We start from the raw sequence: 13910 nt of genomic DNA, 5'->3' as shown, positions 1-13910 counted from the left end.
GCCCTTTCACACCTGGACAAAAGGAAAACCTATGTGAGAATGCTATTCATTGACTACAGCTCAGCGTTCAACACCATATTGCCCTCAAAGCTCATCACTAAGCTAAGGACCCTGGGGGGACTAAACACCTCCCTCTGCAACTAGATCCTAGAATTCCTGACGGGCCACCCCCAGGTGGTAAGGGTAGGTAACAACACATCCGCCACACTGATCCTCAACACAGGGGCCCCTCAGGGGTGCGTGGTCAGCCCCCTCCTGTACTCCCTGTTCACTCATGACTGCACGGCCAGGCACGACTCCAACACCATCATTAAGTTTTCTGATTACACAACAGTGGTAGGCCTGATCACCCACAACGATGAGACAGCCTATAGGGAGGAGGTCAGAGACCTGACCATGTGGTGCAAGGACAACAACTTCTCCCTCAACGTGATCAAGACAAAGGAGATGATTGTGGACTACTGGAAAAGGAGAACCGAGCACGCCCCCAATTCTCATCGACGGGGCTGTAGTGGAGCAGGTTGAGAGCTTTAAGTTCCTTGGCGGCCACATCACCAACAAACTAACATGGTCCAAGCACATCAAGAGAGTCGTGAAGAGGGCACGACAAAACCTATTCCCCCTCAGGAGACTGAAAAGATTTGGCATGGGTCCTCAGATCCTCAAAAGGTTTTACATCTGCACCATCGAGAGCATCCTGAAGAGTTGCATCACTGCCTGGTATGGCAACTGCTCAACCTCCGGCCGCAATGCACTACAGAGGGAAGTGCGTACGGCCCAGTACATCACTGGGGCCAAGCTTCCTGCCATCCAGGACCTCTATACCAGGCAGTGTCAGAGGAAGGCCCTAAAAATTGTCAAAGACAGTCGCCCTAGTCATAGAATGTTCTCTCTGCTACCGCACGGCAAGCGGTACCAGAGCCCCAAGTCTAAGTCCAAGAGGCTCCTAAATAGCTTTTACCCTCAAGCCATAAGACTCCTGAACATCTAATCAAATGGCTACCCAGACTATTTGCATTGCCTCCCCTTCTGGAACGCTGCTGCTACTCTCTGTTATTATCTATGCATAGTCACTTTAATAATTCTACCTACATGTACATATTACCTCAATTACCTCGACACCGTTGCCCCCGCACATTGACATTGATTCTGTACCGGAACACATTATATATAGCTCTGCTATTGTTGTTTACTGCTGCTCTTAAAAATAAAAGTTTTTTAAGGTATTTTCTTAAAACTGCAATGTTGGTTAAGGGCTTGTAAGTAAGCATTTCACTGTTGTATTCGGCGCATGTGACAAATAACATTTGATTTGTTTTGATGTCATGGGTTTTCTCATCATTGTTTTTGCAACATCCTATCATAATTGTCATTTTTTAATCTTGTTTGTTCCTCATTTTATTTAACCTTTGTAGGTTTGTCTAATTGGGAGAATATCTTTGTTGGAACATCCCATCACATACATTAGACTGGACAGTAAGTCTGTGCATGTAGTGCCATTCAAGTTCTATCTCAGAAAGTACAAAAGGATTATCACAATTCCCAGGGTTAATTGACTGTTTAATGTGCTAAACATCTTTGTCCTTGAGCTAGGTAGAAACGGCAATAAATGATTTTATTTAGACATCGACAGCCACTCAAACTTTTCCTGTCTTTTTGAACTCATGTAAAATGTGTGTCTTGGGTTAGATATCCATTGTAATCATGTTTTGATCCAGGGAACTCCAAACCTGTATTCACTCTGCCCGTGGGGGGGAATAAAAGGGCTTGATGAAAGATTGTTTCTCAGCTGTGTTTGCTCAGAGGACCTGAGGTACAACCACACAAAACACACACACACACACGCAACACACAAGCCTACATCCCACCTTTCTTTCCCTTTGTGGGAATGCTTTTACACATAACATGAAATCAAGCTCTTTCAGGACTGTTTGAAAACCACACACCCAGGATATCAAATGATTAAATTCTCTAAGCTCTGGATATCACCTTTTATCCGCCACACAATAATAGCCATGGGTTACATGAAGGCGAAAACAAACCCTGACAAAAATAATAGCAACAGTGCAGATTGGAGTTTGCAAAAGAGTAATTCTAAGATTTGCTCTTCTGTTCCCTCTCCAAAATAATAGCAACAGTGCAGCTTGTAGTTTGCAGAAGCCTTGGTCTAGGATTTGCCCTTTGGTCCAAAATCAGGGCATCGACTTCAAATTGATAGGTCAAAGGTCATGTTAGAGGTTAGGTTCATGAGAGTGTCTCCACTCCGGACTGGACCAAGGGTTGTCTGTCTGGCCTGCAGCCGCCAACATCTGTGTCCTGCCCTGAGGTCATGGCAACGTAGCGGGTGCAAGTCACTGTTGGCCAGATTCACTATCCACGACAGATAAGTACAGTGTGTGAGCTCTGGCAGAGTGTTTTTCCATTGATTTCACTAGCACTAGCTCTTTCCATACCGGCTGTTGCTAAGTGCTTTTATCCTGTTTTTTTTTTTGTATATTCGTCGTAATGTCAATAAAGTTTTAAGTGATCTGAAATACACTGAGTGGAAAACAAAAACAAAAAAGATAGGAAATGCATTCTGGGAAATGTTTTAATTGATGTGTCATCCATGTAAATGCATGTTTTCCATGGGGTTGCTCATCTGAAACATATCGACCTCTTTTCTAAGAAATATCCATTTGAATTGTCAACCCCATTTGACTCAATTGATGACAACAGAGAGGTGGGGGGTTTGAGGTTTGTGCTTCACTGTGACTTCTGTGTCCTTGTTGTACAGATACAGAATAAACACCACAGTTATGTCTAAACTGATGCTGTTATTTCGATAAGTTGGTTTTCCTGGTGTGTCTTTTCTGTTGGTATCTCAGCAAGCTGTTTAGTTTTATCATTTTGTCATGTGGTCAGCACTCACACAAAGAGGCATGTTGCACAAAGAACGAGAAGTCGTTTGGAAAATCGGAACTTCACAAACTTTTTTGGGGGGGGTGAAGTGAATGGACTGAGAATGAATGAAAATGTCTATGTTGGTGTATTTGTGTGTTTGTGTCTGTGTGAATGTATGTGTGTATCCAATTTAATAATAATAATATATAGCACTTTTCAAAGAGTATTAAAGCTCTTCAATGCACATGCAAAAAAACAAGTAATTTAGAAAAACAACATCACAACATCATGAGATGGGCAGTCATTAGAAAGTTCATGAGAGGTCATCTGAGGGAGGTTGTCAAGCAGGGAGAGAAAGTCCGTAGGCAGGCAGGAAGCGCGGTCTCATCAACGTGTCTCGCTGTCTCTGGCTTTTCCATAGTAGAACTCAGTCAGATGAAGTTTCAACTAAGCCACTTCAGTCCGTGGACTCTGTAGAAGGTAGTTGTGGATACTTGAGTAAAAGTAAAGACACCTTAATAGAAAATGACTCAAGTAAAAGTGAAAGTCACCCAGTAAAATACTACTTGAGTAAAAGTTTAAAAGTATTTGATTTGAAATATACTTAAGTATCAAAAGTAAATGTAATCTCAAAATATACTTAAGTACCAAAAGTAAAAGTATAAATCATTTCAAAATCCTTATTTTAGGCAAATCAGACTGCACAATTTTTTTATTTTTTTATTTTATCGGATAGTCAAGGGCACACTCCAACACTCAGACATAATTTAGAAATGAAGCATTTGTGTTTAGTGAGTCCTCCAGATCAGAGGCAGTAAGGATGACCAGGGATGTTCTCTTGTGTGAATTTTACAATTTTCCTGTCCTGTTAAGCATTCAAAATGTAATGAGTACTTTTACGTTTGGGAAAATGTACGGAGTTAAAAGTACATTATTTTCTATAGGAATGTAGTGGTAAAAGTAAAAGTTGTCAAAAATATGAATAGTAAAGTAAAGTACAGATGCCCAAAAATGAATAAAGTAATACTTTAACGCATTTTTACATAATTACTTTTACACCACTGGTAGTGGGTAGCTAGCGAGCTACTCCTTCAACACTACTACCAAAATAAAGCACCCACTTGGATGATGCTACAGCAGTCACATGGTGCCAGAAAGCACACCACATTACAAAAAATAATTAAAGAGAAACCTTGTAACTTTGTCCTCCTTACGATCCTCATTACTCCACATCTCTGCCATCTTGCTTTCGGCTTCTCTCCATCTTCAACCTCCGGACACCGGTTGGCATTCAAATCAAAACAGCTAGCCAGCTAACGTTAGCTAGCTAGCCATACAAACAAATGACTTCAGTCTTAACGCTGTGGTGGATTCTGATGATATTAATTAGCTATATTCTTAAAGCAAAAAGATTGTAGGTAAAACATTCTATAAAAAGGAATTCATTACGAAAATATTGACAAATTGTACAGGAGCTCTCTGCTTAGACTTTCACTAGGCCACCATGGCAACTGTCATTTCTGTGTGTGTGTGTGTATGTGTGTGTTTGTAAATTTGAGTTAGGAGAGACCTGGACTGGCCAGAGTGGACTGACTGACTGACTGACTGACTGACATGCCAAAACCAGACTGAGGGAAAGGGAGCGGGAGGCCCGAGAAAACGAGGGAGTGCAAGAAAAGGAAAGACAGAGAAAAGGAGTGTTGTAGAGAGGGAGGGAGAGCGAGACAGGGCCCCTAACCTTACCACACTGACACACTCGGGTCTCTCTCGACTTTCCAGCTGTGCACTGTGGTGAGGTCTGAGAGGACACTCTCGCACACACATATATTTATCTATGCATGCTGCAGATGAGGACATACTTGACCTGTGTGTGTGCGTGTGCGTGTGCGTGTGCGTGTGTGTGCATATGTCCGTGTCTACGTCTATGAAAGCATAAAACAGGTTGCAAATGAGAACAAATAGGCAAGCATCTGTGTTTGTTTTCATTCCAGCGTGTGTGTTTGTGTATGTACCTGAACCTGTGCGTTCGACCATGAGTGTTTGTGTATGTCTGTTGTGTATTTACTTGTCTGCTGCTCGTCTGAGAGCTCATTTCCATTTGTTTACCTTGCCTCGCTGCCTGAGTGGGGCAGGATGTCAGTGTGTAGAACGTCCCCACACAGCATTCCATCATCCCTAGTGCTCCTTCTCAACATGTGTGACATGTCTGTGAGCCATTAGTGCACTTCGCTCTAACTGGAATCATTAGGAATAAGCGCTCAAAGGTGTGACAGTGGGACCTCCAGCCTCCAACCCTCAAGGATCTCACCGGCCCAGCCCACCGGCCCAGCCCACCACCCCAGCCCACCGGCCCAGCCCACCACCCCAGCCCACCACCTCAGCCCACCGCCCCAGCCCACCACCCCAGCCCACCACCTCAGGCCACCACCCCAGCCCACCACATCAGGCCAACGCCCCAGCCCACCACCCCAGCCCACCACCCCAGCCTACCGCCCCAGCCCACCACCCCAGCCCACCGTCCCAGCCCACCACCCCAGACCACCACCCCAGCCCGCCCCAGCCCACCACCCTGGCCCTCTGCACTATAAGCAGTAGCGGCTTCCACCGCCGGAGCCTGACTCTCCTCAAATAGAAACCTTGCTGCTAACAGGCGGTGTGGGCACCCTGTGTTTTCAGAGCGGAGCATTGCTACTGCTGACTGGCTTTCCAGGGGTTATTTTTACCGTGCGTGGAGTTCCGTTCAACTGCCAAGGGAGCGAGGTGCAGGAAATTCAAATGGTCAAGAAGTCAAGGAAAAGGAATGCCCCCCGACACAGCACTATGTACTGTACATTAGGGTGTGGGATGGTGTGTGTGTGTGGGGGGGGTATGACTGTGTGTGTTTGTGTTTAAGAATGTGTGTACTAGTGTGGGTGGGCATTTATATGAGCAGCACAGTGCCTCTGTTTATGTGAAGAGAACTATTTGATTGTGTGTGTGCGTGCGTGTGCATGTGTATGTGTTTCTCAATTTCTAGGAAACAGGCTTTCCTTGGCACACAAAGCGGCTCGCAATCTATGTAACCTCCACCACCTCCACCCACCACCACCACCATCAGTACCCTGAAAGAGAGGAGCAACACTGGGATTCAATACTCCACAATCTGGGGGAGTGAGCGTGCCAAAATCTGTGAGATGAGGTTTGGGCACAGAACCTCTGTTTCTCTGTCTCTCTGTCTCTGTTTCTCTGTCTCTCTGTCTCTCTGTTTCTGTCTGTCTCTGTTTATCTGTTCTGTCTCTCTGTCTCTGTCTCTGTCTCTGTTTCTTTGTCTCTGTCTCTGTATCTCTGTCTGTCTGTCTCCTTGTCTCTGTCTCTCTGTCTCTGTTTCTGTCTCTGTCTCTCTCTCTGTTTCTGTCTCTGCTTCTTTCATAATAATAATATATGCCATTTGGCAGATGTTTTTATCCAAAGCAACTTACTTATATGCATGCGTATATTTTACTCACAGGTGGTCCCGGGAATTGAACCCACTATCTTGGCGTTGCAAGTGGCATGCTCTCACACACACACACACACACACACACACACACACACACACACACAAACACACACGCACACACACACACACACACACAGACCAAGAAAGACACTCTCATACCCACACACACACACACACCTTGTACACATACATACCCACATTTGTGTGGCCGTGGACATGGGGACTTCCCACACAAACTCATGTCATCTTAATTCAGCGTGCCCCAACGAGTAGAGGCAGTAGACTGGGAAAGGGAAAAACAGACAGAATGGAAAACTCCAGGACTTTGACTGAGGTCTGCTCTGGAGACAGAAACCTCATTGAGAGTCCTCCGAAAAACCTGATATGTGCCTTCGTCGCTGTCCTTACATTGCCCTCTAGGAAGACGTGACTCTCTCCAGTGAGACTCAGAGTGAAGAGACAAGCAGGAACAAACACATTTACATATACAGTACTACACTCAAACACGCATGAACATTAATTAAGCAAATCAATATGCACACATGCCTAATCAGTTGTACATACGTCAAAATCTATCTTGGTACTTTACGAAATAGCACAGAAGTGCACACACGCACGCACACACGTACACACGTACACACATACACCAACACACACTGAGGCACTTTTTGCCACCATAAATTACAGTCAACTCATCCAGGAACATTACGAATCTGTTAATGAATAGGGTGCTGGAAACAGCCGCCTCAAGTAGAGCGAAGGAGGAGGAAGAGAGAGAGGAGGGGGAGGAGGAGTTGGGGGGTGAGTAGCATCTGGGCTGCAGATACTGTATGTGTAGAGAGGTTGTGGTAGCAGTGTACTTCTGGGGGAGGAGAAGATTCAAGAACTGTGTCATAACTAGTGCTCTATGACCCGTTTGAGCACAGACTGTCTTTGTTGTGTGATGTAAGCTCACATGGAGTCTACATTGTATACTCTTTTAAATAACAATTTTGAATATGTCAGCTTTTAAGGCTGGATTTCGTCCATGTACGATTACATTTACGTGTTGGAAGACCATGTCCCCTATCCATAAAGCATCTTAGAATATATCTAGGATCAGATCCTCCCTGTCCATATGATTATATTCCTTACTATCTAAAAGGCTAAACGGATCCTAGATCAGTACTCATACTCTGAGATGCTTTATAATTACAGGCCCAGGAGGAGTAGATCAATGCTGACCCCATGCCCCTGTAGCCTACTTAGTGAGACTACAGAGAGCATATGTGTACAATACCAGGCAGCAGAGGTAATGACAGTACCCAATCTAAGGAGGAGGTGAGGGAGGGGGTGTGGCAACAGAAGGGCCAGTTATCTTAAATTACCTTTTAATACCCTCTAGCAGTCACAATGGCCCCTCTGCATGCCATCAAAGTGGACACATGGGCATCGCAGAGCAGAAGTGTGCCTGGGTGGGGAGACAAAGGGAACCACCAGTATGCTAATGAAAAGAGAAGCCTTCCAAGAGAGGGTGGGAAGCAGCAGTACAGTGACGAAGAAGAAGTGTGCCATACATATATTTTTACCTCTTTTATTGTAAAAAGTAGCAGAAAACATAAATGGGAACTGTGGCTCTTCTTTATGAGGGATGGAGGGGAGGTGCTGTAAAATAGATCTATTTTTCCTCCTTGGGAGTGTAAGAGAAAGAGACCATGGAGACAGTGGACAGTGTGGGCTTGGTGGAGAAATGGTGGAGAGCAGAATGGAGGAAGAAAGGAAAGAGGCAGTAAAATGATTTTCCAATCTTTCGGTTAAGTAATGAGAAGAGTGGGGGGACTGGCGTGCCACTTCGAATAAGGGAGGGGCGGCTGAGTTGTGAGGGGTGGGGGTGAAGAGACAGATAGGGGCCCGGGGCTCTAAAATTCATTTTCTCCTCCCTTCTTTTAAGTAATGAGGGAGAAGGAGAATGATGGAGTGTGCTGCTTTGGATACGAGCCCTTGTCAATAATGGGGAGAAGGAGGGAAAGGGAGAGGGAGAGGGGCAATAAAATTAAATTCCTTGCTCATTCCTTTTCCTTATTTTCTTAAGAGGAGGAGAGAGGGAGTAGTGGAGTGTGCCGTGGCTGTTGATGTGAAGAGAAAGAGAGAAAATGTCAGGGGTTGTAAAATTCATTTTCTCATTCCCTTTAAGTCATGAGGGAGATGGAGAGTGGCATCATGTGCCATGGTGAATGGAGGGTGGGCTAATGGAAGTTAAGCTGATTTTTAGTACGGCACACTGACAGGGTGTAGTACCGAGGCCATAGTGCTTTAAGGGCGGCCTGGACCACACACACATGCTGTATACTCACACACGAACACGTGTCCGTAAACAGACTAAACACATGCACACCATCCTTCTTTACACGTATATTTACCGGTTGTATACTCCAAACTTTTGATGCCGTGATTACATGAAGAATCTATTTCCATTCATATTTCAGGCTTCCGTCATATCCAGTCTTGTAAAGTACTTAAGTAAAATACTTTAAAGTATTACTTAAGTATTTTTTGGGGTATCTGTACTTTACTTTTACTATTGATATTTTTTACAACTTTTACTTTTGCTTCACTACATTCCTAGTGAAAATGATATACGTTTTACTCCATACATTTTCCCCGCCCCCCAAATGTACATTTTGAATTCTTAGCAGGACAGAAATGGTCCAATTCACACACTTATCAAGAGAACTTCCCTGGTCATCTCTACTGCCTCTGATCTGTCGAACTCACTAAACACAAATGCTTTATTTCTGTATGATGTCTGAGTGTTGGAGTGTGCCCCTGGCTATCGGTAAATTTATAAAAACATGAAAAAAAATTCATCTGGTTTGCTAATATAAGGAATTTGAAATGATTTATACTTTTACTTTTACTTTTGATACTTAAGTACATTTTTGCAATTACATTTAGTTTTGTTGTTTAAGTATATTTAAAACCAAATACTTTAAGATGTTTCCTCTAGTAGTATTTTATTTGGTGACTTTCACTTTTACTTGAGTCATTTTCTATTAAGTTATCTTTACTTTTACTCAAGTATGACAATTGGGTATCATTCCTCATCTCTGCATGTTTACTGAATTCACTGTCAGTCAGCACAATAAGTTGCAAGTTGTAACTTTTTGTTGATGGGACATTATTTCACATCACATCTGTTAGAGGAAGTGAACAAGAATGTCATGGAATGGGAGTCAGAGTGACTGACCGGAGTCAGTCACTGTCCCCGTCAATATGACAGATCGCGCTGTTCTCTGGAAGTGTCAGTCTCAAGTCTCTTCTCCCCCATAGTATTGTGTGAGGATGACAATGTCACAGAGGTCTGGGCGCACTGGACAGATTGCTGTTCTATTGGGAGAAGAGCTGCTGTGGCTTGTGTTTCTACATTTTTCTGAGGTAATGAGAGAAGGCAAGGTTGCCACGCATCTCAAATGACACTCTATTCACTATGTAGTGCACTACTTTTGGCCAGAACCCTATGTGCCCTGGTCGACAACAGTGCACTAAATAGGGGTCCATTTGGGACACGCAGTAGGGCTGTTTCAGCAGCATCCTAGGGGCTGACAGCATGAGAAGCACAGTCTATCTTCTGCAGGTCTGACTACGGCTCGCTTCTCTCAGAGCCCATGCAGGTGCACGTTTCAAACTCACGAGCTGTGACTTTCGAAAGCTCAGAAAGTACTGCAGTTACAGTATAGCTCACTTTCCCCACCATCTTCTTCTGTAGAAAGGTGTTCTGAATCTGCACATTCGGTGACATTTTCTATTTTCAGGCCTTGTGGCGGTTTTGTTGACTATCTACTTTTGTGCATGTGTAATGCGGCGAGGACGTTTACGTTGTGTTATCATAATGACGTAATTGTTTTGTTTGGCGACAGCGTAGTGTTGTAATTTGGTGGGCTGGTTGTTTGAGTTGGGCTTCTGCACTCAGAGCTTGTTGTTTTGTTGTGTCAGGGAAACACAAGGGGATTGTTAACCAGGCTTCTGGGTGGCCTCTTGTTCCTGCTTATCTCAGGTCTCTTGTTCCTGCTTATCTCTTGGACATGTAGAAACGTCTTGTGACTGGAATGGAGTAAGAGTCCCTTTTCATGAAAACCTGAATTCCCTATACTCCTCCTTCTCCTTTTCCCTCGCTTTCTTCCCTCTCTCTATCTTATCGTTGTCGTATAGTGTCTACTAGCAGGGAAAACTCTCTCATACATATTGAAGTAGCTATTGAGGACTACTGCCAGTGTGCTCTGGCAGTTTATTTTCTCTTTATTCCTCCTTCCTTTCTTGCTTTGTTTACTTGTGTTTGGGTGTCTCCTTCTTTTCACCAGTCCTTTCCATTCCGTAATCTGTTTACGGCCTATTTATGTCACAATCTCTCGCTCACTCCCTCCCTTTTGGTCTCTTGGTATCCCTCCCTCGCTCCATCTCTCTTCCTCACTCCTTTTGCATCTTTTTTTGTTTACATCTCTTTACATCTTTTCTTAACTCTTCTCAACCTGCTCCGTCTCTTGAGCCTCGCTCTTCCTTACTCACTTTTTTCCCCCTCTCAATCCCCTGTATTGCTCAGAGAAAACTCTGGTTACCTAACGCTGTGTTTGCATTTTGCCTCAATCCTCGCTCCTCTCCTCCTCCTCCTCCTCCTCCTCCTCCTCTCCTCCGTTGTCCTTTGTTCCTCTGCCCGGGTCTGTTTCTTTATGTGCTCTTAAGCCTGAGAGCACACAGAGTGCTGAGCTCACCGTGAGACCTCTGACTGAGATGTGTCGTCTTAATAGGTTTACCTGAGCACAACACTCCTCTGGCAGCCCACTGATCATTTACTTCCGCTCACTATAACGAGCCACTCATTTCACCCTCTTATAATTAACCAGGGCATTAACAACTTAACTGTTGCTATAGCTTATAGGCGTTCACTCAGTGATTATTCACTATTATTCACTAAGGCTTTATTGCATGACTAGCTACCACTAATCATTTACCACTGTTTGCTTTCCGCTGCCTTAGGGGAGTTGAGAGCTATTTAGCATTGATGCTAGAATAAGGACAAAAATAGCAGGAACAAACTTGTTCCCATAGGTAGGCTATATAGTATATTGGCTATGGTTGTTCCTCTGTAACCCCATTCTGTTTGTGAAGGTGCAGCATTAGCAAGGAAGTGGATGGGTGTCGTATCTTTACAGATCTATATTAAAAACCAAAATAAGATGACTTGTAGATGCTAAATTCCAGACACTTTTTTTGTTCCAGAAAAGGAACTCAATGTATAGATCCATCCAGGACAAGCAATGGGAAGCATTGTTCTACTGTTACTCTAATTACCCATTAGAGTAACAGCAGGGCAGTCATAGAAATAGAATCTAGTCGTTGTGTTTCTATTCGAGCAGCAGCATCCCATGGAGGCCCATAATAGGATATCCATTGGACACACTGGGCCGTGTGCCGTTCACACATTCACTCATTTCCATTATGTTAATGCCGTTGTACAATGGCAGCGCCATAACAGCTCAGGCTAAAACCATTGGCATTCACAGTACTGGGAGGGAGGGAGGGAGGGAGGGAGGGAGGGAGGGAGGGAGGGAGGGAGGGAGGGAGGGAGGGAGGGAGGGAGGGAGGGAGGGAGGGAGGGAGGGAGGGAGGGAGGGAGGGAGGGAGGGAGGGAGGGAGGGAGGGAGCAACATCCCTGGAACGAGACGCAAAACCCCAAGGTATACCTCACCTTCATTCATTGCATTCTGACCAATGCGCCATGCTGGCAGTAGAACTCCAGAACTAGCGTTATTATACAAAACAACCCGTCATGCAGTCCTTCCTTTGTTTTAAGCTATTTGCATTTAGCTACCTGTTAGCCCACTGGGATTCACAGTACAGTGAGGCAGACAACATCCCCGGAATGATCCGCAAACTCCCAAGGAGAAGGAACTCTGCATTTAGCTACCTGTGAGTCCACTGCAGGTGACTGACAGATTAAGTTCAGCCTGTGGATCTGGTAAATATAGAGCTAATGACCCTGTGAGCTGCTGCTAATCCGGACCCATCAGGCACCAGACTGGGGATGTCATCATCATCAAGGTGAGCCAGGAGTCATCCGCACAAGAGTGAAAAATGAATAAAGATAGGCCTATGTCTGAAATTACATAGCAGCGTAAATGGTGTAGGGTAAATGGAATTGTTATTGTTTTGGGTAACACTTTATATTCAATTGCTCTTATGTGTGAAGCAACATTGTAATTAGTCTAGTATAAACATTGTGTTAACATGTCATTTACACAGTAACAACACAAATAAATTATCATAACATTTAAAACTATATAAAAAGAAGTAACAAAGGCAAATATAAACACATTTGTTTTGATTCGGCACTCAAGAGTCAATACATTACCCGTCCCCCAACACTGTCAACCAAGAGTCAATACATTACCCGTCCCCCAACACTGTCAACCAAGAGTCAATACATTACCCGTCCCCCAACACTGTCAACCAAGAGTCAATACATTACCCGTCCCCCAACACTGTCAACCAAGAATCAATACATTATACCCATCCCCCAACACTGTCAACCAAGAGTCAATACATTACCCGTCCCCCAACACTGTCAACCAAGAGTCAATACATTACCTGTCCCCCAACACTGTCAACCAAGAATCAATACATTACCCGTCCCCCAACACTGTCAACCAAGAGTCAATACATTACCCGTCCCCCAACACTGTCAACCAAGAGTCAATACATTACCCGTCCCCCAACACTGTCAACCAAGAATCAATACATTATACCCATCCCCCAACACTGTCAACCAAGAGTCAAGACTAAACCAATTCACCTCGGTGGTGTGCAGACTGGACTTATATCATTCTTAACGATTTCGCACAAACCACATACCAGAAAAAATATATTCACAGTATTATGAATGACTTGTGGTTTATTTAGTAGCATTTCGTAGCATTTGATAGAATCCCCCGGTCCCCCTACCTCGGGCTTCCAGTGGGGAGACCTGACATCAACCTATCCCCGTCCCCTTCCACATCTCATACTTCTGAGTGGGAGACCTTCCCAGGCAGTAGCCTGCCTAGCTCACAAACTAGAATCAGGGCGCACACTCCGACAAGTTTAATTGACCCACAGTCCCACATGGTGACATGATATCATTGACGTGACGTGCAAATGAGCGATAGAAATCCGATCACGCAAATGTCACCATTCCCCAAAAAAATCACGGGTGCCCCGTGCCGCCCTGGGCGGCTGCCCATGTTGCCTATGCCTAAATCTGTTACTGTCTGGAATGCATTTCAATTAACATGTGTGCCTTGTTAAAAGTTAATTTGTGGAATTTCTTTCCTTCTTAATGCGTTTGAGCCAATCGGTTGTGTTGTGACAATGTGGTGGTGGTATACAGGAGATAGCCCTATTTGGTAAAATACCGTTCCATATTATGGCAAGAAACAGCTCAAATAAGCAAAGAGAAATTACCGGCCATCATTGCTTTAAGACAAGAAGGTCGGTCAATGTGGAAAATTTCAAGAACTTTGAAAGTTTCTTCAAGTAC

Source organism: Oncorhynchus tshawytscha, linkage group LG13, assembly GCF_018296145.1.
Source record: "Oncorhynchus tshawytscha isolate Ot180627B linkage group LG13, Otsh_v2.0, whole genome shotgun sequence".
Lineage (NCBI taxonomy): Eukaryota > Metazoa > Chordata > Actinopteri > Salmoniformes > Salmonidae > Oncorhynchus > Oncorhynchus tshawytscha.
This window is presented reverse-complemented; position numbering follows the sequence as displayed.